At 45.2% G+C, this 23,268-nt stretch overlaps 1 long non-coding RNA gene across 2 annotated transcripts in view; it reads left to right on the top strand.

The window, feature by feature from the left end:
* The first annotated feature begins 6,407 nt into the window (after positions 1-6,407).
* LOC123369912 overlaps positions 6,408-23,268 on the top strand; it is a 158,071-nt gene continuing 141,210 nt past the window's right edge. Inside the window, exons 1-3 of one of the 2 annotated variants that reach the window (XR_006579184.1) lie at positions 6,408-6,546; positions 8,256-8,329; positions 21,023-21,358. This is a non-coding gene — a long non-coding RNA (uncharacterized LOC123369912). Of the gene's footprint in view, positions 6,547-8,255; positions 8,330-21,022; positions 21,359-23,268 lie in introns of those variants that run through there. The other variant, XR_006579183.1, reaches the window with a different exon arrangement.

Raw genomic sequence — 23,268 nt, 5'->3', positions numbered from 1 at the left:
AGCACATAACACAAGGAAGTCCTGATCTAGCAGCTGCCACAACACAAATCAATCATACACTTGATATTCTATTGAGTGTAGAGCTCCACTTTAGAAGACAGGACAAAGGCAGGAGGAAGTGGTTTGCTGATCTGCAATATACACCATGAACCATTCCCTACGTGGCACATTCCAGTTTTTCTCAAAGCAGATGAGGCAAGTCTGTACGAGCATTAAAGCAAGCTAAAGCTTTCCACAAGAGACTCTGACTGAACACCAAAGATGCCACTATGGGGGCTATTCCAACGACCTCATATTTTTCCAAGAGAGGAAGGGTTCTTTGTGGAAGATTTTCCTTAGGCCATGGACCAAGTCTGATTTAAAAAGCCCTCCCCAGCCGTGTTGCTTAAACACAGTTCAAAATACTTCCACAAAGACTCTCCCGTTCAACGAGTTGAAGATTTGACGTTTGGAAGTGACTACATGTCAGGCAGCACAAAGCTACAGCTGTCAGAAAAGAGACAGGCGGAGATATATTTTCAGCACCGTATTCCAAGGATCTTCCTGTCAGACAGGTAATAATGAGGTTTATGGAGAGTCCCACGGAGGAGTTAAATGACAGGAGAAAGCTTTTAGCAAACTTGAGGTAAGAACACAGCGCAAAATTCGACCTAGCCTTCTGAGGAATACTTAGCTGCCACTGACCCTCACTCCTCTTTTCACCAAGTTTATGAACACAGCTCTAATTATTCTGGTTATTTTTGTACAGGAGAATGATTATGCCACATTCTAGGTAGACATTTTCTAATGTCCAACTGCTCCCCTCCATCTGTGCCCCATATCCAGCCCTGCTCCCCTCTCTCTCCTCCCATCCCTGCCATGGGTGTCCCTGGGAGGGAGTTTCCCATGGAAAACAGAGTAGTGAGGCGTGCAGGGACTGGGCACCCCTTCCCCAGCAGTAGCAGCATAGGCTCCTCCAGCCCAGTGCTCCCCCTGAACTGCATCTCCCTCCCAGGTCAGACAAGAACAACTGGACTTGTCTCCCCTGCCCTACCTAAATACCTACTCCTCCCTGCTGGCTCGAGGCTTCCTGCCGGTCCCCTGCATTCGGAGGAACTGCCTCGGATTCCAGCAGGAGAGCCTGGCAGGCAAAGTGGGACCCGGGTGCCAGCTGGGCTCCCTCTGAAAAGAAGCCTCTCCTGCGCCACGCCAGTGCACTCCCTACTCCTCTGTGCGGACTTGAGTCTTCCCACGGTGCCTAGAGGAGGTGCTCTGGGGTTCGGCAGATGGAGTAGGCTTAGGGTGCTGGCTGCTAGCAGTAGTGCTCCCTGCCTGCTACCCCTTTTCTTACTGGCTCAAGGCGCTGGGAGGAGCAGCTGCTGGTTCCCGCAGGCCTAGCAGGACCCAGGTGCTTCTCCCAGACACATGAGATTTATAGTACTTAGTGCATTGCTGCACATGTGTGCAACTTAAAGGGAACCCAGGTCACAGTGTTGGTTGCAATGCCTCTGAATCAAATTTAGCCGAGACTCTCTGTCATTCTGGGGGCCCTTTCAAAGTGGGGGCCTCTGGGAGGTTCTGCAGATCAGTGGGGAGGAAGAATTTAAACTGAAAAATGTTCATGATAATTAAGAACTGTGTAAGTATTTTACTAGATCCCTTAAACCCATCATGGAGAGAATGCTACACTGGTTACCAACCTGGCTTAAAGGGGAAGTGAAAGCAGCTATGAAAAATCAAATGAAATAAAATAAAATAAAATAATTGGAAGAAAAGGGTAGGTGATAATACTGAATTTAAAGTAAAGCTAAGAAGTGTAGAAAACTGATAAGAGAAGCAAATGCACAGAAGAAGACATCTGTGGACAGCAGAGATAAGGACAATAAAGGGCTTTTAAGTATGTTAGGAACAGAAATAATCCTAATAATGATACTGATCCATTACTGGATGGAAATGGTAGAATTAGAAATAATTATGCCAAAAAGGCAAAAGTGTTAAATAAATATTTGTGTTTTGTATTTGAGGAACAAGCCAGTTAATGTAGTCATCAGATGATGATGATGATGAAATTCTTTCCATTCCAATAGTAACTAAAGAGGATGTTCAACAGCAGCTAGTAAAGGTGGACATTTTAAAATCAATAGGTCTGAATAGTTTGCATCCAGGAGTTTTAAAACAGCTGGCCCAAAGATCTAGCTGGACTATTAATGTTGATTAGTCAATATTTTAGTTCCAGAGGACTGGAAGAAAGCTAATGTTGTGTCAATGTTTAAAAAGGGTATATGTATGACCTGGAAAATGTATAGGTCTGTCAGCCTGATGTTAATCTTGGGCAAAACAATGGAACAGCTGATACAGACTCGATTTCACAGCGAATTAAAGGAAAGTAATATAAGTAATGCCAATCAGCTTGGGTTTATGGAAAATAGATCTTGTCCAACTATTTTGATATCATCTGCTTGTGACTGGCTGTTTACAGTAATCTTACTGCATAACTCGGACTCTTTCTAGGTTTTTTTGTTTTTTTTTTAATTGCTAGGATTCCTTTACAAAGTGTAACTTGGCCAGATATTGCTATTGTTCCTTCTGATCCTTTTAGGCTGCTATTTCCCAAATTCCCACTTTCGGAACTCCCTGTCCATCTCCCCCTGCTGGCAGTGATTTTAGAGTGCCTGTCTGCTCGGTGCCTTGTGTTCACATTCAAAGGGCTCCTTAGATCTGTTCTGTCTCGACTGCCGAAATCTGCTGATACAGACCTTTGCCCTGCCCTCTGGAAGCTGTCTCTTCAATTTGGGGCACTGTTGTTAGGCCAGCAAACCCATTTGTGTTTATGGCTCTTGGGGTAACTGCTGTAAGTGAAACACTCCGATGGGTGTTAATGTGCTCTGGGAGGATATTCTGATCTGTGCATTTTTATTCTTCATTTGCTTTTGCTTGCCAACATAATTTTTGAAATAAAGGAACTCTCTTCTTCTGTCTTTGACAGGAGATCAATTTTTTTTCTGCAAATTCTGACCTTTGGTCTTCTGCTTTAGCTGTAGCACAAAAATCAAAGTACGCCTAAGGGTGCTGCAGTCCTGGAAGAGCGCTGTGGCCTCGTGGTGCTAAAGGAGACTCCATGATAGGCTTTGCAAGTTCTATAGCATGTTCTTCAATTAATGTTGCCAGGGGCTGACAATGCTTTTGCTTCTCCCACAAGGTCCACAACATGGAAGAGAGGGAAGAAAAAGTCCACATTTAAAAAGAAGCAAAACATAATGGAATCCATTAACAATGCAATAAAACATTTAAAAATATAAAGCAAACAACTAATTTTTTTCATAAGCAAACCATCTCCTGCTTTACCCAAACAAAGACATTCTAACAATATACATTTTTCTCTTTTGTTTTTCAGAATTAGAAGCACACTGAGTTCAGCTGTAAACAAGTCATAATGCACCCATCCCCCCCTTCATTATAACCCTTTGCATATGCATACCCGTGGCCCAGGAAATGCATGGAGCCTGCAACTCTGGGCAGCTGGTTCCACTATATGGCACCTGGTTTAGTCTCCTTAATGCTTCTTGTTTGGGAGGTTTCTTTGTCCCGGTCCTACAGTGGAATCTGCTGGTGCTAAAGCTTGTGCTGAAGACCTGGGTCTGGGACTCAGGAGATGAAGGCTTAGTTCCCTGTTCAGCCCAGACTTCCTGGGTGACCTTTGGGAAGCCATTAAGAACTAAATGCACAAAGGAACTTGGGCACTGAAGCGCCCAGGTGCCTAGCCACCCAGTGGAATCAGGTGTCCAGGCTCTCAGGGAGGTCAGCACCTAGCCTCGTTTGGGATTCACAGCCAGGAACCCTCTCCTTGAGTCAGGTGCTTAAGTTGTTTCTTGCACACACCAAGCCACACAAACCAGTGAGCTGCAGAGGACGGGGCCTCAGCTTACCCCTTATAGTATGTAGTCCCCGGCTAAGGGTGCTCAGCCAGGCTCTAGGAGACCCCAGTTCAAGTCCCCCTCTACCTGATGTGGAGGAGGGTTTTGAACAGGGGTGTCCCACCTTACAGGAGAGTGTCCTAACCGTAGGCCGATGGGATATTTATGTGGGAGGGGCTGCTCTCCATCTCTCCTTTCGTAGCTGTTCCACTGGGTATGAAATAATTAATTACTAGGCATTGGCCAGAGCTAGTGAAAAGGACTCCGTAGTGCAGTGGTTTGGGCATTCACCTGAGAGGCAGTAGATCTGTTGTCAAATGCCAGACCTGAATCAGAGGGAGGAGAGAATTGAACTGGCATCTCCCACATGAATACCCTAACCACTGGGAAAATAGTCAGGGGGGAGGGTGTTAGTCTCACCCTTCGGCCATTTTTGTGAGGAGTGGGGCATGCTTTGAGAAAGCCCCAACCAGCAGAGGCAGGACAACACCTATCTTGAGAATCATGCTGGGACTTGGATGCCAAGCTGCAGAGCAGGGTCAGCACTGAGGCAGTTGTGTGCATCCTCAACTACTGAAACTTAGGGACCAGCAGAAACAGTGACCTATGGACTTTAGGCAGCTTTTGAGCAGAGGTTTTGTGAAGGCCAGTGGTGCCTAAATGTTGGACTTAGGTGCACATAAATCCCTTTGTGATTGTAGCTCTTCATATTTGTGTGTTTTAGAGCTTCCAATCTGTGATAAAGCGGTAATAACACTTCCCTTCCTCACATGGATGTTGTCCCATTCTAGAACCCAGCCTGCTCTAGGATAACAGCTGGAGACCCATGCTGGGGGCATCATAAAACTTGTGCCCATACATGGATGATAACTCTGGTAAACCTCAGATTCTTGGGATGTTTCTTTTGATAAGACGTATGTAACGCACTTATAAAATGTATGTCATGTTCCTCTGTATTGGATAGCCCACATGATAACAGCCTACTACTGCTACCCATTAACAGACTTACTACTTTAGCTCAAATGGTAGAGGACTTTATTAGGGATGGGATGATCCTAAGTTCAAAGTCTGCAGCTGACATAATAGGAATTGTTCCAAAAGTAGAAGCTGCACTGGGATGAGCTTCCTCTATAGACATTTATCAAGTGCACACTTCTAGTATATATGCTGAAAGTCACCAATTTGGCCAAAGCCTCTTCAGGAAAATCTCCAAGGTGACACATGCACAGAATCCTTCAAAGACCTGCACATGAGTTTATGGAATAGCTTCACTGACTGATGGGACTGCTCACAGTATGTGAACTGAAGTATATGCATGTGTTTCTAAAACTCCAGATTCTTAGGTCTTAATCCTACAGGTATCTACTATGAAACATAAAGATGATTGATTTGAGTAATCATCGGTAAACACCATAGTCAGTAATAAGTGTTTCCAGTATCACAGAGCCACTTTTGACAATATATGGGCTACATAAGATTTGATATTTCTTGCCAAAACAATACGTACAAGTACACACTTTTATAGACATTAGACCAAAACATTTTTGATTGGGGACATTATTCAAAGATTGCCATTTGTCAATATGTTTGCCTCTGCTCCAAGGACAGCTAGAAAGTCATGGTGGATAGACATTTATAAATTATTCCTTCAGCATTCACTGGTTTGACTTAAAGTTTCAGTTCATTTACTAGCCTAAGCAAATATTATTTTCAATGAAATTTTGCAAGATCAAAGTATTGGCAAAACAACATCAGCTGTCTGATGAACAAGTTCAAGAATTAACTTCTCCCACATTATTAACCAGGCACTGCTGGTTCACAGCTGCCTCCACCAGAAACTGAGAGAAAGCAGGATAGAGCTTATAGCCATTTCTGACATTGGTCTGCTTATTTTTAAGGTCACTTATTCCCTCTTCATCAAGATGGCTACTGCCTGCAGGAGGGTTTGAAATGCTCATTTTGACTCAAAAAATATTCTCAATAGAGCTCAAAGACACCCCAGGGCATGATTTTATGGGGACATTAATCCTTGCCTCAGATGTGCTGTGTTGCTGCTTTAGTCCCTTGGGGAACTTATTAATAGTCCCATGAAACAAGCCCTGAAGTGTCTAATTGCGATTAAAATATGGCCCTTTGTTTTTAATTAGTTTTCCTAATTATTCTCCTTAAAAACAAATTCCTGAAGTGCCCTTATGCTAGAAAAATGTCTGTGCACTTGCTATAAGTGCTTCCTCAAGCCTGTATTAGGACTTGGCATCTCTGTGGGTTTGTACTTCACTTGCAGGATAAGCCATCGCAGCTGCAAAAAAAGTCATTGTGACCTATAAACCCATCACAAAGTGGCTTAATCCCAGCTGTGGCTAATTAGCTGCATTCCAGGTAATGGGGGATGGTGCAAGGCCAGGGATCAGGTGAAAACCATCCAGTCACCTGGTCTTTTAGATTTAAGGCCAACAAGCAACTCAGCTGAGAGAGATAGAGCTGTGAGGGAGTAGGTAGGTGGTTGGTTGGTTGGAGAAGGCTGTGAGGCAAGGGACAGGACTGGTCTTATTTAATTTATCCTGGACTTTTAGGGTTTTGAGAACTAGACCCATCCCTATAGAAGGGACTGAAATTTTATCTCTGTGGGGAGTTGTATTTAATGCCCTGGGTGGTAAGTTGGCCTGCCAGTTTATAAGGCCCCTGTTCAGATAGCATATAAGCATATGCTGATGGGCCTGAGAAGGTGATTAAATGCTGTTCTAAATCAGGGACAAAGCATAGTTAATTCTCCTGCGTTTGAGCATCCAGACATTTTCAGAAATATGGGTTGTTAATAATATGCAATTAAAGTAGACCCCAGAATGTGATTTAAAATAACTTATTTTGTAGATTTTTATGGAGTAAAGGCTGAAACTTCATACATAGCCCCTCTGTGCTCACTGTACTCATGCTTCAGGCACGTTTCATAGGTCTTCCAGCAATGTGACCCCACTGGGTGTCTGTTACAACTTAAACAGAACTTTCAGCCTTAACAGATTTTTTTCCCTTTTAAATCCCATGTTCAGCCATATTTAAACATGGGAAACTAGCAGAACACATGGCAGCTACAACTAGTCAACATTGTTTATGCAGAAAATTTTCTCACTGGGAAACTGATTTTTTTCCCCTGGCTTTTTCCCCCTCCTTGAGGAGAACTGGAAAAAAAATAGGCTTCAGTGTCATTGATATGTCTGCCTTAGCTCCTGTGGTACCTCCTGGGAGTTGTAGTCTTGGTGGGGAACCTGGCCCATAGAGGAGAATGCTGGTATGAGATGCCCAAACTACAAATCCCATGATGCTTGTGGTCTCCCTTCCGGTTGAACGCTGCAGTGCATTATGGCAGTCCTATGACTCTGGGAGACAGCCCCACCCAAAGGAGAAAGGGGGAGGAAGCACTGAACTATAGTCCGTCCTCCTCTCCTCTTCTGCCCCGCCCCCCCGCCCTCCAAGGCACCACAATAGCTCAGGTGGATTGAGGTCAGTGTTGCACAACAAAGTGTTTTGATCTGGAAGGGTCTAAAAGTTTTTAATTTCAATAATTCAGAATTTTCCATTCTATGAAAAAAAAATCTCAACTTTTGGCCGGAACAATGATGGAAACAAATGTTGAAATAGTGGAATTTCTCACAGGATGGAAATTCTGATTTGTTTCAAACCAGCGTTACTAAATATATTTATCCTATCGCAGCAGTACATCTGCAGCAGTGAATTAGCTTAGCTACTCTAGCCTTCAAGTAATTGTGTGAGTGAGAGAGTGTCAGTTCTTCTTCCAGAGATTGCTCATATGCATGCCAATAAGTGTGTGCATGCACTGCGTGCACAGTCCTCGGAAGGTTTTTCCCCTAGCAGTACCCGTCAGGTTGACTGTGGAGACCCCCAGAGTGGCACCTTCATGGCGGTGTATATAGGTCTCTGCCGACCCACCGGCTGCTCAATTCCTTTTTACTGCCAGTGATGGTCATTGGAGCAGCTCAGTCTCTTGTATTCACAAGTGGCTACCTAGTGGTTCCCTTTTCTTATTTGTAAATAGTTTAATTGAGTAACTGTAGTTGTATAGTAGTTTGTAGTTAGTTAAGCTTACTATGGGGGCTCCCCCACCAGTTTTCCCCAGGCTACAGTTTTCCCCAGGCACCAGGGCATGCCTCAGTCACAGGGGTTTAAGGCATGCGAGATTACTGTATTTAAAGTCTATGCAACATAATCTAGCTAAAGTTTCAATTGTGTCATCAGAAGTCCCATCATTGGAGGTGGACAAGGTCAAAGATTAGCAGTGAGATCAGCAATAGTGCTTACACTTTCTACCACAAGAAGTTCTGAGCTCTAATTATATACTCTTAACAGGGGTGTCTCTCATCTCCAATCAATACCTGCTGAGTTTAGGGGTTTTGGAAGTCCGGGAACCAGAGAGAATTGAGGTAAGCAGTTTCTGTGATACAATCAATACTACAAAACCCTTTTTGTCATTAGGACACATAATCATAAGTCACAAAAGACTGATTCTGTCTCCTGATCTATCCTGTTTTGTGACAGGTGGTTCTGCTCATGCAGCTGCTTTTCATGAATATATATTTCTCCTTTGGATTGTAAAATATATTGATCATTCTCTCTAGAGAGCTTCTTCCTATACAGATAGGGTGATATGTGCCTCCCAGGCTATGCTAATGGAATGGTGTTATGTGAGACAGGCCAGATGGTATGTTACCTTTAAACTGTTTTAACAATTCTACAGTTTCTCAATTAAAACAAGTGAAGAGTCTGGAAATATACATATTGCCAAATAAGAGTTTACTTTAAATGTGAATTCTTTTTCATACTTCAGACATTGTTTTGAATTTGGGAAGATCTTAAATTTCATTGATTTTTCTTTTTAAATGACTATATGTATATAGTATAGGGGCAAATTTGAAAAGATATCTCAGGTTTCTAAATGTGATGGTCATTGATGTTATACTGAATATGTGGTTCCCTGAAATATGTGATGAATTTTTTTAACAGATTGAAATTTCTTATTGTCAGAATGCAGGTAAAATTCACAGCTTTTCACCTAGTGGAGTTCTCTTAGATGCCTGTGTAGGGGAAGCATTTTTAAAGACTTCCTTTTCATTGTCACACAGTTGGGTTTAGAATGGCTGTTGCTCTTGAAGGTTTCTGTTGTTTGTCTTTAGTTTCTTTCTGATGCTTTTGCTTATTTATTAAGTGGTCTGAAAGTCTGCATAAACTGAATGGCATATTCTGCCCTTGGTTGATCTCCAGATAACTGATACCCAGAATATAAAATATAAGCCGAATTCCTGCTTAATTACTACTGACATCTTGAGCTACATTCTAGGGACGTATTTACACATGAGGATTTTCATGGTGAAAGTATGGAAGCTCTTAGATTTAAACTTGCTATGTATGCAAATGAGATTTTTCTGTTTATTTAAAAACCGGAGAGCTCAGTTCTTGCCACTGTTACTGCTATTGACTGGCTTGGCTCTTTTTAAGTAGTGAAAATCAATTATAAGTCAAAGGCAATGCATATTTCTGCTTCCTCTGCAGATGGGATTTCCTTTTAGAAGGCAAGTGACTAATATTTGGGAGTGTCTTTCCCCTCCAAAGTTGCATAATCTTTATTCTGATTATATTGATCCCCTTTTAATAAGGCTAAAAATGATTCAGAGCAAAGATAAGTGCCACTGCATTTATTCTTAAAGGCTGCATTGACTCAGAATTGCCATCCTCCGGAGTCGTTTATAGATTTATTTTTTTTCCTTACGGCCACTGTTGATTCAAGTGAAGAGCTATGTTTGAAATATAGGGAGCTTATGGATTTTATGAAAGTTTTAAAAAGTGCTATTTAAAAAGGCAGCTACAAAAAGCAAGATTAAGCAAACTTCAGATTTTACAATGCCATTTCTGCTATGCTGTATGTTGCCTTGCAGTCTTCTCATATCTTTTAGCAGGAGCAAAATAGAATAACTTCATAATCTGTCACTCAAGGTTTTATGTCCTCCTAGTAAAATTCCTAGGACAAGAGTAACCCATCGTTGTGTTCTCCCCCTTAGACTGGACATTTGCAGATGCCCAGTTTTGTTTAATAAGGAAAAAAAAATATTTTCTGTTTGCAAAAAACCAGAATTTTTCCTCTGAGACATTTCAAATGAAACATTTTTATTGAAAAATTTTACATTTGAAAAATTTCCTGTGGAATGTTCTGAACAGATTCTAGGTACGATGTTTCGCCGTTAGTACCCCTAACAAAACTAAAGTGTACATGTGTGGTCATAGTGAGGCTCTGCTGTAGAGGTGGCATGTTGCTGTGAATGAACTTTTTCAAAATTTGGGGCCCACTCATCCGTCTGAAGCACTAGGAATGTTCTGAGAGTGCTAGCTGTCATTAGTGCTACAGACAGAAAACAACCCAGTCGGAGGCTGAAAATGGCCAGCTGCAGAAGGTACTCTGTGGTGGTGGTTCCTGTCTCACATTTTTTTTCAAGTTGGCATTCAGCAGAAAGACGGCTTTTCTTTTCCTTGACTAATACAGCTGCATTAGAGAGAGTCTCATTGCATTAGAGAGAGCCTCATTGTCTCTGGTGTCTGTAGCTACTCAGGGTTGATGTTCCAGAACCTGTAGAGCCTGTGAGAGTCGGATCCATTTTAATGACTGCGACCATTAAGTTTTTCATTTGCAATTTATTATTTTTAGTCCCTGGCTGTACTTTAGTGCAGACTGGTAGCCCACCTCAATACATCAGGGAAATTAAACTGCACTGAAAGGTAGGACACATAAAAATAAAATGTGTGAAAAATTGCAATGACATGGTTATGTTGGTACGGGAGTTTGTGATGTAGTGAAATTAAATATCTTTCCAATATACCAATTGTGTGTAGGCAATCCACATATTAACGGGATGCTGTGTCAGGGCCGTCTGAGGGGGGCAAATGGGGCAATTTGTCCTAGGCCCTGCAGGGGCCCCCACGAGAGTTTTTCGGGGCCCCTGGAGTGGGGTCCTTCACTCGCTCCGGGGGCCCCGGAAAACTCTTGCAGGGCCCGGGCCCCCGGAACTTCTTCCACTCCGGGTCTTTGGCGGCAATTCAGCGGCGGGGGGGCCTTCCGCTCCGGGTCTTTGGCGGCAATTCAGCGGCGGGGGGGCCTTCCGCTCCGGGTCTTTGGCGGCAATTCAGCGGCGGGGGGGCCTTCCGCACTGGAACCTGCCGCCAAAGTGCTCCGAAGACCTGCCTGGGGGGGGGGGGTCCTTCCACCCCAGGACCCACCGCCAAAGAGCTGGGTCTTCGGCAGTAATTCTGCGGTGGGGAGTCCCTGCCACGGGTCTTTGGGACACTTCGGCGGCGGGTCCCGGAGCGGAAGGACCCCAGGCCCCTGAATCCTCTGGGCGGCCCTGTGCTGTGTTGGACCTGTCCTAAGTGAAACTTGGCCTTTAGTTTGAATATCACATCAACAAATTACTACCTACTTTATGCATCCAACTTCTCAAGCATTAAGATTCCAAGGATGTTAAAAACCTCTTCACTGTCATTATCACTGACAATACGTGGGTGTATGAGAAGACTCCTGAAATTGCTATATAGGTAGCTGAATTGCCTAAGAGATGAGAAATCTGTGCTAGAGAGCATGTGCCTGCACAGGTCACTGCTTGCTGGCCACTGCCGGGCTGCAGCAAAGCACTGAAACAGTTTTCTGTTTTGTGCAGGCCGGTCAATGTGTCTGGCTCATCCTGGCTGGTCCTGGATTTATGAAAATAAAGCTCACCAGAGAAGCAGTTAAAACCTGAAAGAAAGGGTAGTGGCTTAGGGACTGTGATGTTGTGATCACGGTCTGTTTCCTTCTCCTCTTACTAGTAGTTGATATGAACGTTGAAGGGAAGTTTCCAAAGTGACTTTGGGTACCCAACTTGAGACACGTTAGAGAGGACTGATTTTATTCAGAGGGCAAGAAGCCACTTTTTGTTGTGTCAAATTGAGTGTCCAAAAATCGAGCCACTTAGAATCACTAGTCACTATAAACTGCTTTGGAGAAGATTTTCCAAGGATCAGCATGGGTTATCCTCTTTCCCCTTTCATCCGTTCTTTTGGAACTCAATACAGTATGTGCTAATTTCACTATTTTCCCCTGGATCTCAATTGCTTTGGGTCATAAACACTAATGAATCTATGATCCGAATGGTATCAAGCCAAAGGCTATCATTCTGGCTCTTGGTGCATCATCTCTGATTTGGGAAGGTCTGAAGCATTCCCCTGCGAGTGTGATGGGACTCAGTGTTGTGATATGCTAAAGCTTGCAGGTTTTGTTCAGAATTCTCAGCTCTGGTTAGTACGTGGTAGTCGCTGTTCAAAGCACCAATCATAGCATCAAAAACAGTAATTCTGGCTCCACAATTTGCTCATTGTCATTTTGATTAGTTACCAGTATGTATCTTCTCTTGTGATAGTGATACACAGCTGGTCCATGATTTAGCTCAATAATACTTTGTGGCAGTTATTCCGACCTAACTGCCAGTGTAGACAGTGCTCTGTTGATGGGAAGGCTTCTCCTGTTGACATAGCTACCGCCTCTTGGGGAGATGGGGTACGTACGCCATCGGGAGACGCTCTCCCGTCAGCATAGGTAGCATTTCCACCAAACGCTACAGTGTATCGGTGCAGCACTGTAAGTGTCGACAAGCCCTGTATGTTATAGTCTAAATGCTAATGACATATATTTATGAAATAAAACTTAAAATCTGCTGGTAACCATTTTGTCCTGTAGTTACAGGGGGAAAAGCTACCATTTAGTTAAACGTTCAACACAAACGTCACCAATCATATGTTCATGCCAAGTCTTCCTGCGTGACATGTGGATGGATTGGCAGAGACCCTGGAGGTTTTTCGCCTTCCTCTGCAGCATGGGGCAGGGGTCACTTGCTGGAGGATTCTCTGCAGCTTGAGGTCTTCAAACCACGATTTGGGGACTTCAATAACTCAGACATAGGTTAGGGGTTTGTTACAGGAGTGGGTGGGTGAGATTCTGTGGCCTGCGTTGTGCCGGAGGTCAGACTAGATGATCATAATGGTCCCTTCTGACCTTAACGTCTATGAGTCTGAGACTGTACAGCCACATGAGCACACACGTGGTGCTGTGGCATCGCTGTCGGATCCGATAGACTGCCTGGAGTGAAGACTCCTCATGACGTGCTTGAGAAGGAAGGATGATCTTGTGGGTGGTTGCAGCACTGCACTAGGCGACAAGGGATCTGAAGTCCCTGCCCTGCCACTGAGCTTTGTGTGGGCCTGGGCAAATCACTGAACATCTGTGCTTCAGTTTCTCCATTTGTAAAACGGGGATGATATTTCCTTTCTCTCCTCCTCTGTCTTGTCGGCTTAAATGTAAGTTCTTTGGGGCAGAGACTGCTTCTTACTCTAGGCATATATGATGCCTAGCGCAACGCGGCCCTGATCTTGTTGGAAACTGAAGGCTCTACTGTTATATAAAGAATAAGCCTTAACCTGGGCCTTTGTGCTTAATTATTGTACCACTCTCGGCTCTCCAGTGGCTACCACTGTGCAGTGGAAGGAGGTCTGAATCTCTCGACTTCCGTGCAGTCCAGCTAGAGCTCAGTGTTTTAATGTGGTGGCCTTTTGTTTTTCAAACGGTGGGAGAAGAAGGAAGGAGGCTGCACTGGGTTGTATGATTTCACTGGCAATGTTACAGCTGTTACCGAAATCCAGACAGCTCGTTCTCGCTGGAAATGTCTCAGACGCAGTTTGAGCTCCAGTAAAAGATCCCTCAAAACTCGTTGGATTAAAAGGCACAATTCAGTAATCTGTGACCCATTATCTTCCGATCACTGACACCATCAACCAGAACAGCTGTTTGGTATTTAAGGGAGTAAAAAGCACCTAGAAATTCTCATTGTATGCTCTCTGTTCTTTCCATATTCCTTCTTATTCTATAAGATGCTGGGGAAGGGAAGAAGCATTTAGAATAGTTCCATTTAGTTGCCAATCCACATGCTTTGTGTCAGTCAGACCACTGCTGGCCCTTCTTTCATGTTGAGTGGCACCATTACATCAGACGGTTTACTCTGGCACTCAATTATCCTCTATGAAAAGTAGAGACAGCTGCTCCTCCGCAGGCTAGCACATCTTTGGGGCGCTCCAGTGCAGAAATGACTGAAATGAATCATTAGAGGGTTAAATGTCTTAATATCTGTATAATATATAGTGGGTCCAATCAGGTAATATTACTAACGTGTAAGGATCCTGATACCAATCTCTCAGTAGACAAGTGGTTGCTGTAGGTTTTCTACAACTGTGTGTTTTGTAATAAACCCAAATCAATGCTGGCCTGCCTGTAAAAGCACAGCAAGCTTTGAACTAGAGGAACCAAGATGTTTTTAAACTTAAAAACAAACCCCAACCAAACTACTGGAGCTGATAAAAAATGTCAAAATTCAACATTTTGTTCCACTGAAAAGGGACAAAATTTCATGGAAATTCACAGAAGCAAACCTCTTCATCCTCTTGACAATGAGAACTTAACTTGATTCCTTGGTTTTAGGTTTTAAGTCAAATTTGGTTTTAAAGAAACAACCCTCACTGAAATTGTATATTTCAGCATCATAACTTTTTTTTTTTGGTGGGGGAACTATGGGCATATTTTCACTGCAGTGTTAGCCAAGGGATCAGCACCTGGGTTAGCCTGGCCCCAGTGTAAACATCCTCACTGCAAAGATATACCCCATTGCTAGGTCCTCACTGTTGTGCACTTGTTTGGGGACATATCCCATGGCTCTTTGTGCGGAGATGAGCTGGGATTCTCTACCAGTTGTGGAGAACCTTGCTGTCCTTTGTGGGGAATTGTGGGAAGGCACTGGAGGACTACCAGCGCTTGAGTGTTTTAGCCTGCATCCTCACTGCAAATTGGGCAGATTCCAGCCCAGGTGAAAGCAGAGCCTGGCTCCTAACCCACACGTGCAGACGGATGAAGCTAGCTTGGGTTTAAAGCACCTGTATAAAAGGTGCATCTGTGTGGACGACTGGGGGAGGCTAAGACCTGGGACAGAGCCTGTTAACTCTGCAGTGAAGACGTACCCGAAGTTATAAACCTAGGATAACTGGGGCTTGTCATCAAAATATTAACAAACCCTTTGTTCCAGAAATGCCAGAGGGTGCTACTGCAATCTCCTCAGCCATGCAATGCTAAAAGTCAGTATGGAAACAGCCATTAAGCGACCTAGTAAAATCACACAGAAACACAAATGAACTAATCTCCCAGCTGAAATATAATAGCTGCATAATACTAAGGAGATGTAACTCAGCATGTGGTTAGAGATTAAGAAAGAGAATGAAAAGCTGTTATGAATAAAACCAGCCAGAGATGCATGTTTTCCTTTGCAGTTAAAATACACTGGGTGAAAAGTACAACTGGAAATTGCTTCTCTTAGCAAATGTGTGAATTTGAAGAGGAAGCCAGAGAGGCACCTGAGGAGAGCAGGGACGGTGGATGGAAGAATGAGGGACGAGAACTTGCGCCCTATGACAGTGTGTGTAAAAACATGTTACCAGAAACCTGTCAGGTCAGCAGAGAGCAAATTCGATATTGGATAAGCTCTGCACATATCTGGGCTGGCCTTAGGATTTCACCTCCCCTTCCCTGTATATCCTCCCTCCCACCCTCCCCTCCCCTGCCCTACCTTCCCTTACCTCTCCTCCAATCATCCCCCCAGGATCTCTCCCCCAAACCCTTACATTCGTGGGGGGTGCTTCCATTAGTACACAGGCAAGCCCTGGAAATAAAGAATGTTCCTCTTCTCGAAGGCCAGTCTCTGGGGGGAGCTGCTGGGTACGCTGACAGGCTGGGTGAGCATGTACGTACCTTGCGAAGCAGCACCAGCTCTATCGGATCCAAGTGCTGCCCCTCTGCAATCCGTGAAGCCCCCCAGTCAGCAACCCCTGGAGCCAGATGCCCCTCACGCAGGGTGTGAGAGTGGCAAGCCCACAGCCGGCTTGGCTGTGCTTGTGCCGGAAGCAGGCGTCCAGCACCTTCTGTGCATTTAGAGAATGTCTGCAAAGGACAACGGGCCTGATAAAGCGTGGGGGTGGGCAGGGTGGCTGGAAGCCAGTGAGCGCGCATTCAGGTGAGTTCTGTGCCGCTACTGGAGCACTCTGGCGACATTAATGACACACTTGTCACAACCCCCCTGGGAAACAGGACGGTCCTTATTTCTACCCCAGTGGCAGATTGGTATGTCAGGTCAGATTAAGTAAATCAAGAAAATAGAAATGTGTATGTTACCATTCTGAACATGAAGTGGAGGCACCCACGGGGTAAGGCTGGTATTTTTATACAGGGGTGTGTTAAAATGAAGCACCTACCAGCAAACCTCTGTGTTTAGCTAACTAACTTCAAACACCCAAGTGTGGCAGGACACATCAGCCAAAATGCTCCAAGGAGGACACAGAAGGAATTGGTGTTAGGACTGGGATTAGTCCGTTGTGCTCAGGCCCTGGTTTAGGTCACTAGGTCATTGACCTCCTTGTAGAGGTCATTTCAGTGGCTCTGCAGCATGCTAACAGCTGCCCCCTACTACCAGGGCAGCCTCAGTGCAAATGCCTGTGTATTCTTGAGGTAGGCCCTGAAAATCAGCTGAATCATGCTGTGGATTTTCCAGACCCCGAGTATCAGAGGGGTAGCCGTATTAGTCTGGTTCTGTAGAAGCAGCAAAGAATCCTGTGGCACCTTATAGACTAACAGACGTTTTGCAGCATGAGCTTTCGTGGGTGAATACCCACTTCTTCGGATGCAAGCCATTTCTTCGGCTTGCATCCAAAGAAGTGGGTATTCACCCACGAAAGCTCATGCTGCAAAATGTCTGTTAGTCTATAAGGTGCCACAGGATTCCAGACCCCGAGGTCAATCCAAGAGGCCTGTGCAAAGTTAGTGATTAGTGTCCAACCCACCAATCCACTGTAGCATCAAACCACATGCAAGGAAAAGACCTGAGATCCTCTGTCTGGTGTGAAAAGAAGGAGTAGTACTTGTTCCTTTGCGTAGAGACTGTCCGGTTTGTCCAGTGTACATGGCAGAGGGGCATTGCTGGCACATGATGGCTTAGATCACATTGGTAGATGTGCAGGTGAACGAGCCCCGGATGGTGTGGCTGATGTGGTTAGATCCTATGATGGTGTCCCTGGAATAGATATGTGGACAGAGTTGGCAACAGGCTTTGTTGCAAGGATAGGTTCCTGGGTTGGTGTTTTTGTTGTGTGGTTGCTGCTGAGTATTTGCTTCAGGTTGGGGGGCTGTCTGTAAGTGAGGACTGGCCTGTCTCCCAAGATCTGTGAGAGTGACGGATCGTCCTTCAGGATAGGTTGTAGATCCTTGATGATGCGCTGGAGAGGTTTTAGTTGGGGGCTGAAGGTGACGGCTAGTGGCGTTCTGTTACTTTCTTTGTTGGGTCTGTCCTGGAGTAGGTGACTTCTGGGTATTCTTCTGGCTCTGTCAGTCTGTTCCTTCACTTCAGCAGGTGGGTATTGTAGTTTTAAGAATGCTTGATAAAGATCGTGTAGGTGTTTGTCTGAGGGATTGGAGCAAATGCAGTTGTATCTTATCACTACAAACATTTTTTTTCTCTTGCTGATAATAGCCCACCTTAATTGATTAGTCGCATTATAGTTAGTATGGCAACACCCATTTTTTCATGTTCTCTGTGTGTGTATGTATATCTTCTTACTGTATTTTCCACTGCATGCATCCGATGAAGTGGGTTTTAGCCCACAAAATCTTATGCCCAAATAAATTTGTTAGTCTCTAAGGTGCCACAAGGACTCCTCCTTCTTTTTGCTGATACAGACTAACAGAGCTACCACTCTGAAACCTGTCTGGTGTGAGTCTCGGCTATAGTGCTGGCTGCTGCGTGCACAGAGACCAGGCAAGGCATTGGCAGCCCATCCAATTGGGGAAGGCTATTCTAGCATCTGAATAGCCACAGGCAGCCAATATAGCATGGCAAAATGCTGCAAAATAAATAATATTTCCATGTATGTGGCACAGCAAGATTTCTCTCTCTGGCTTTCAGACTAAAACCCTTCCTTACCCAATGAAAAAAAGACATTGCTCTGTCTCCTAGGCATGTCTCTGCTCTAATGCTCCATGGCTGTGTTAAAATTAACCAGTTGGCTTTTCCCAGTTCCAGAGGAGGAGCTTCAATTTAGAAAGGAACTCTTCATCTGCTTTGAGCCTAATTATCTGCCCTCCCTGTGTGCGTTTCAAAAGCCAGGTTTCTCTCTCTAGTACCCTTCTGCCCTGATCTTCCTCTACATTCATCCTGTGCATTTTACAGTGTTAGTCAAATGTCTGCCCTCTCTTGTATCTCCCTCCTTAACAGTAATCTTCAGCACACACTTCGGAAGGCACGTACGCTCATAAGGAAATACACCATGTGCATCTCACAGGGTAACACCCGCTGAGCAACGCTCTAGTGACTTAGTCAAAAGGTGCCTCCCTCTTGCCATAATGGGAGAGCTGAAGCTGGTAGACTAGGGAGGCCTGGGATAATAATTGGAATGAATTATTCCAGGAAGATCTTTTTTCACAGTTTGCTCAGCTTGTAGAGCTGGGGAAATGGTTTGTGAATATATAAATCAAACTTCCTGACATGTTTTAAATAAAATATTTGTCCTTTTCTTCCCCGTTAGCTCAGTTCTTTCTGCAGAGGATGAGGTCTGCAGCAGGTTTGCTCTGTGCTATGGCACCAAAGGCCAATTCTGCTCCCTTACCACCGTGCAAATGTGAAATAACTCCACTTAATTCAGTGGAATTAGTTGGGTTTGACACAATGGGAATCCAACCCCTCAGACTGGGATTTGGCAAAGCAGATAATTGCTCACTCTGCCCATTTGGAAGCATACTGCAATTAGCAGCCCAGTGTTCGTGTATGTGCAGAGTGTACAGAGTATACAGAACTCAAGCATCATCCTCTCTTTGGGGAATATTTTGAGGGTAAACTCAGTAATGATGTATGGAGAAATCCATGTGCTTATACACAATGTGGTGATCACCATTTAAAACAGTTTTTACTTACCACTAGAACAAAATGGCATTCAAGATATTCATAGATTCCAAGGCTGGAAGGGGCCATTGTGATCAGAAGGGACCAATTTGACATCTTGTATAAGGCAGGCCATAGATCTTCCCCCACAATAATTCCTAGAGCAGATCTTTCAGGAAAAAACATCCAATCTTGATTGAAAATTTGCCAGTAATGGGGAATACAGCATGACCCTTAATAAACTATTCCAGTGGTGAATGACTCATCAGCACACATTTGCACATTATTTCCAGTTGAATTTGTCTAGCTTCAACTTCAACTATTTGTTCCCCGCGCAAATACTTAGACTGTGATCAAGTCACCCCTTAACCTTCTAAATGTAGTTCCTCGACTCTCACTATAAAGCAGGTTTTCTAATCTTTTCATCGTTCCTGTGGGCCTTCTCTCAACTCTCTCCAATTTATCAACATCCTTCTTGAATTGTGGGCACCAGAACAGGACACAGGATTTCAGCTGCAGTCACAACCAGTGCCAAATAGAGGTAAAATAACCTTTCTGCTCCTACAGACACTCCCTGACTTCCGCAAACGTTCCGATCCGGAATGCCTTGCATAAATCGAATTTTGCGTAAGTCGGGAACGTATACCCAACAATTACGAGCCAAGAAAAAGCTTATGGAACTTTTTCCATAAGTCCGGATTTGCGTAACCCAGGGAGCGTCTGTACTTGAGATTCCCCTGTCTATGCATCCCAGGATCACATTCACTATTTTGGCCACAGTGTGTCCCTGGGAGCTCATGTTCAGATGATTATGCACCACGACTCTCAAATCTCTTTCAGTGTCGCAGCTTCCAGGATAGAGTCACTGTAGATGGTTGGGACTCACCCCTGCGGCGCCTCCTGCTGGTCGTCTCAGGGAATTAGCTCTCCAGCCTCCAGAGCGCCCTCTTCAGGCTGGTGTCCCGCTGCCGCTTGGCCCCCGTGTCCCTCCCAGAACTCAGGTGCCCCGTTATCTGGGATGCTGCCCCCTGGCCATACACCCCTCCATCCCGACCTCCCCTCAGTCTGGGCTACTGCCAGCCACCAACTAGCGCCCCCCCCCCCCCCCCGGGGCAGACTGCAGTGTCAGCCACTCATCACAGGCAAGGGGTTTTGGACCTGCTGCCTTTCTCTACAACCCAGTGCCTCTGTGGGGCCTCGGACAAGGCCCTGAAGCTTGGAGCTCCCCAGCCCCTCTGGGCTTTCCCCAGCCCTGCCTCACTCTAGGCACCCTGAGCTTCCCAGCAGCCAGGCCCCCCTGTCTCTGAAAGCAGAGAGAGACAGTGTCAGCTCCTGGCTTCACTGGCCTTTATAGGGCCAGCTGGACCCTGATTGGGGCGTGACCCCCTTCTGAGGCTGCATCCCCCAATCAGCCCAGCTTTTCCCCTGCCACAACCCTCTCCAAGGGCTGGTTTTTAACCCTTTCAGGCTGGGAGCGGGTGACCACCCCGCTACAGTCCCCCATTCCCATATATCTGGGAACAAATAAATTTGTTTACATTTAGCGATATAAAACCTCATACTGTTTGCTTGCACCCATCTTACCTGGGCGATGGGTACTCCATGGCTTAATTGGGCAGGAGCCTGCTAAGCTAATTAGAACACTCAATCCATCAGCTGGGAACAGCTAAAGGCAAAGAAGCAAGTGCAAGTGGCAGGGGATAGAGGATCTCAGGATAAGAGATCTCCCTCTCCCTTGCCAGAGAGTGGGCTAAGCGGGGAGTTTATGTCCACTTGTTTGTTGCTGCGGAGGCCTATGCTGTGCTGGAGAGGACTAAGAAATAGCACACTGGTGCTTGCAAACCTGGAACGCATTCAGCTGGTCTGCGGTGGCCCAAAAGGTGAAGAGGGTCACCCTGGTACAATGTCCCTCTGCTATTAATTTTTAAATACTATAATCCAATATTGTTTGTACAGAGATCATATACAGATGCATATGTATTCTATTACATAGCAGCAATGTTATTGAATATAGTGATATCAATACTCCCCACTCCTCCCTGACCCAGCTTACTTTAATTCCCTCTTGTTTTCTAGATCAAATTAGTTTTACAAGAGCTGAAGCCAACACCCAGGCACCATTCTGTATCGACCAGACCTATAAACATTGGAACACGATTAACAAAAATCACAGCCACAATCACAGAACATCCCTCTCGGGTTCAACCTCAGCATTCAAACGTGGGATCTTCTGTTCTCAAGGCACTGGCACCTACCACAGTGTTACCCAGAGCGTTAAAGACACCTGCTACAGAGGCATGTCCATGCAGAAGCCTGTATATCACATTTCAGTAGGGAGCAGTGCCACACCTACCTACAGGTCACAGCTTCATTTCTGCCCTGAAAGATCTGCTTCGCCTACCCCCGCTTTATTTAAAAAATCCCTTTCTGGCAGCTGCTTGAGGCCACTTTTATACTTGTGTTTGTTTATTGTCTCTTTGAGAACTTATCAGATTAATATGTTTGATCGCTGCATGGTGAGCCTGATAAGTTTTATTAGTATAAAGTGCCTCTTCTCATCATACTTTTAGCTATATAAATTTGTTGGACTATTAAAATCTACGTTCTACAGCAATCGTAGCACTATCAGTCATCTATTTAATAGGAGCATGTGCTTCCATTGTAAGTCAGACTTATTAAGGACATCATTCAAAGCTTAGAAATCACCAGTGCCTCTTTGGGGTGGGGAAAGAGGGAAAGAAGAATCTCAATTGGACCATGAAATCTGTAGCTGCTTAGCAGTGAGAATTATTGGTGAACATCTGTATGCAGTACCCCTTTTCTCAAGGGGGCAGTCTACGAATGCATTCGTACACCCGTCAGCACGATATTTTACCTCTGTGTTCGGGATTCCGGGAAATACATTACCACCAGTCCCAGTTGTGATCTGTATTACAACGCTTGCCCTGTGCAGGAAAAATCAGCCAATTCCTCTGTCGGTGGTTGCTGCTGAACCATTTCTCGGCCCCGAGGGCTCACGAGCCTAGGAGAACATGCCTGGCAATCATGTAAGAATCGCTCCAAAATTAACATAGATTTGTGTGTGTGTATTTTTGGACCATTATGATAAAATTAGTATTGCTGGTGCTGTTAATACATATGAGGTTTATAGAAGTCTGGGTGAGGCAATATCTTTTATTGGACCAACTTCTGTTGGTGAGAGCTGCTCTTCAGGTCTGGGAAAGGTCCTCCCAGCGTCCCAGCTAAATCCAGGGTGGAACCGATTGTTTAGCATAAGTAATTAGCACAGGTTTTAAGGGACCATTCAAAGTGAAGTGGCCGTTAAACCTCCACAGTAAAAGGACAAAAGGAAGAGGTTAGTGGGTTACAAATTGTTATAATAAGCCATCAATTCAGCATCACTGGTGTGTGGAAGGCTGTTTCAACCGGCCTCTGGAGGATTCTCCCAATGTAACAGACTCCTTGCGTGATTCAGAGATGCTGTAGCCACTTTGGCACCCTTCTCCTTCCCTTTCCTGAGCTGTGCTGGCTGCAGCACAGGGTCTGAGGTTAAGATGTAGAATCAGATTTAAGGGACAGAGAGGAAGAGTTTGTCGGAACTGAATTATTTGATGGTCCTACTGGGTTTGTGTAGCACTATAGCCAAATCAAGGTTAACCCCTGGAAGGCGTCTGTTGTTCAGATGCCTATTAGCATGCAGCTGTTGTTTCAGGAAGAATGTCGCGGCTATAGAAATTAAATCCTGTTATGGTGAGTTCCTGGTCTGTGCTTCAGAGAATTAACTCAACAAAAGCCCAGAAGTGAGTCATGCTGTGCTCCTCGCTTCCTTTCCCCCTAATTTGAACGCTTCATCCTCTATTGCAGGCCTGCACAACATGCGGCCCGCGGAGTCTCACTGTGCGGCCCGCGGGGGGATTCTAAATCCCCCGCACACGGCGCTCTGCGGGCAGCCCAGAGCCCTTTGAATCCCGGCCGCGGCTCCAGCGGATGGGCTGGGGCTGGGATTTAAAGGGCTCAGGCTCTCCTCAGTGGCAGGAGCTCTGGGCCCTTTAAATCCCTGCCCCAGCCCCAGAAAGCTCCGGGTTCCCCCAGCCACCGGAGCCCTGGGCCCTTTAATTTGACCCTGAGGGCTCCCAGCCACCTCTTCAGCTGGGAGCCCCTGGTTGATTTAAAATCAAATATCACCTCCCAACCCCCAACCTTCCTTTTTGGCCCACAGCTGTTTTGGTGGGGCGGCGCTGAGGAAGGAGGGTTTGTTTCTGCAGGGCTGGGCGGTGCTGGAGCACAATATTTTCGCGGGGCCGGGAGTTGCTGGGGGGGGG

Source organism: Mauremys mutica, chromosome 4 (genome assembly GCF_020497125.1).
Source record: "Mauremys mutica isolate MM-2020 ecotype Southern chromosome 4, ASM2049712v1, whole genome shotgun sequence".
NCBI classification, from domain to species: Eukaryota; Metazoa; Chordata; order Testudines; family Geoemydidae; genus Mauremys; species Mauremys mutica.
Note: the sequence above shows the minus strand (reverse complement) of the source record. Positions and strands in the feature narration are given on the sequence as shown.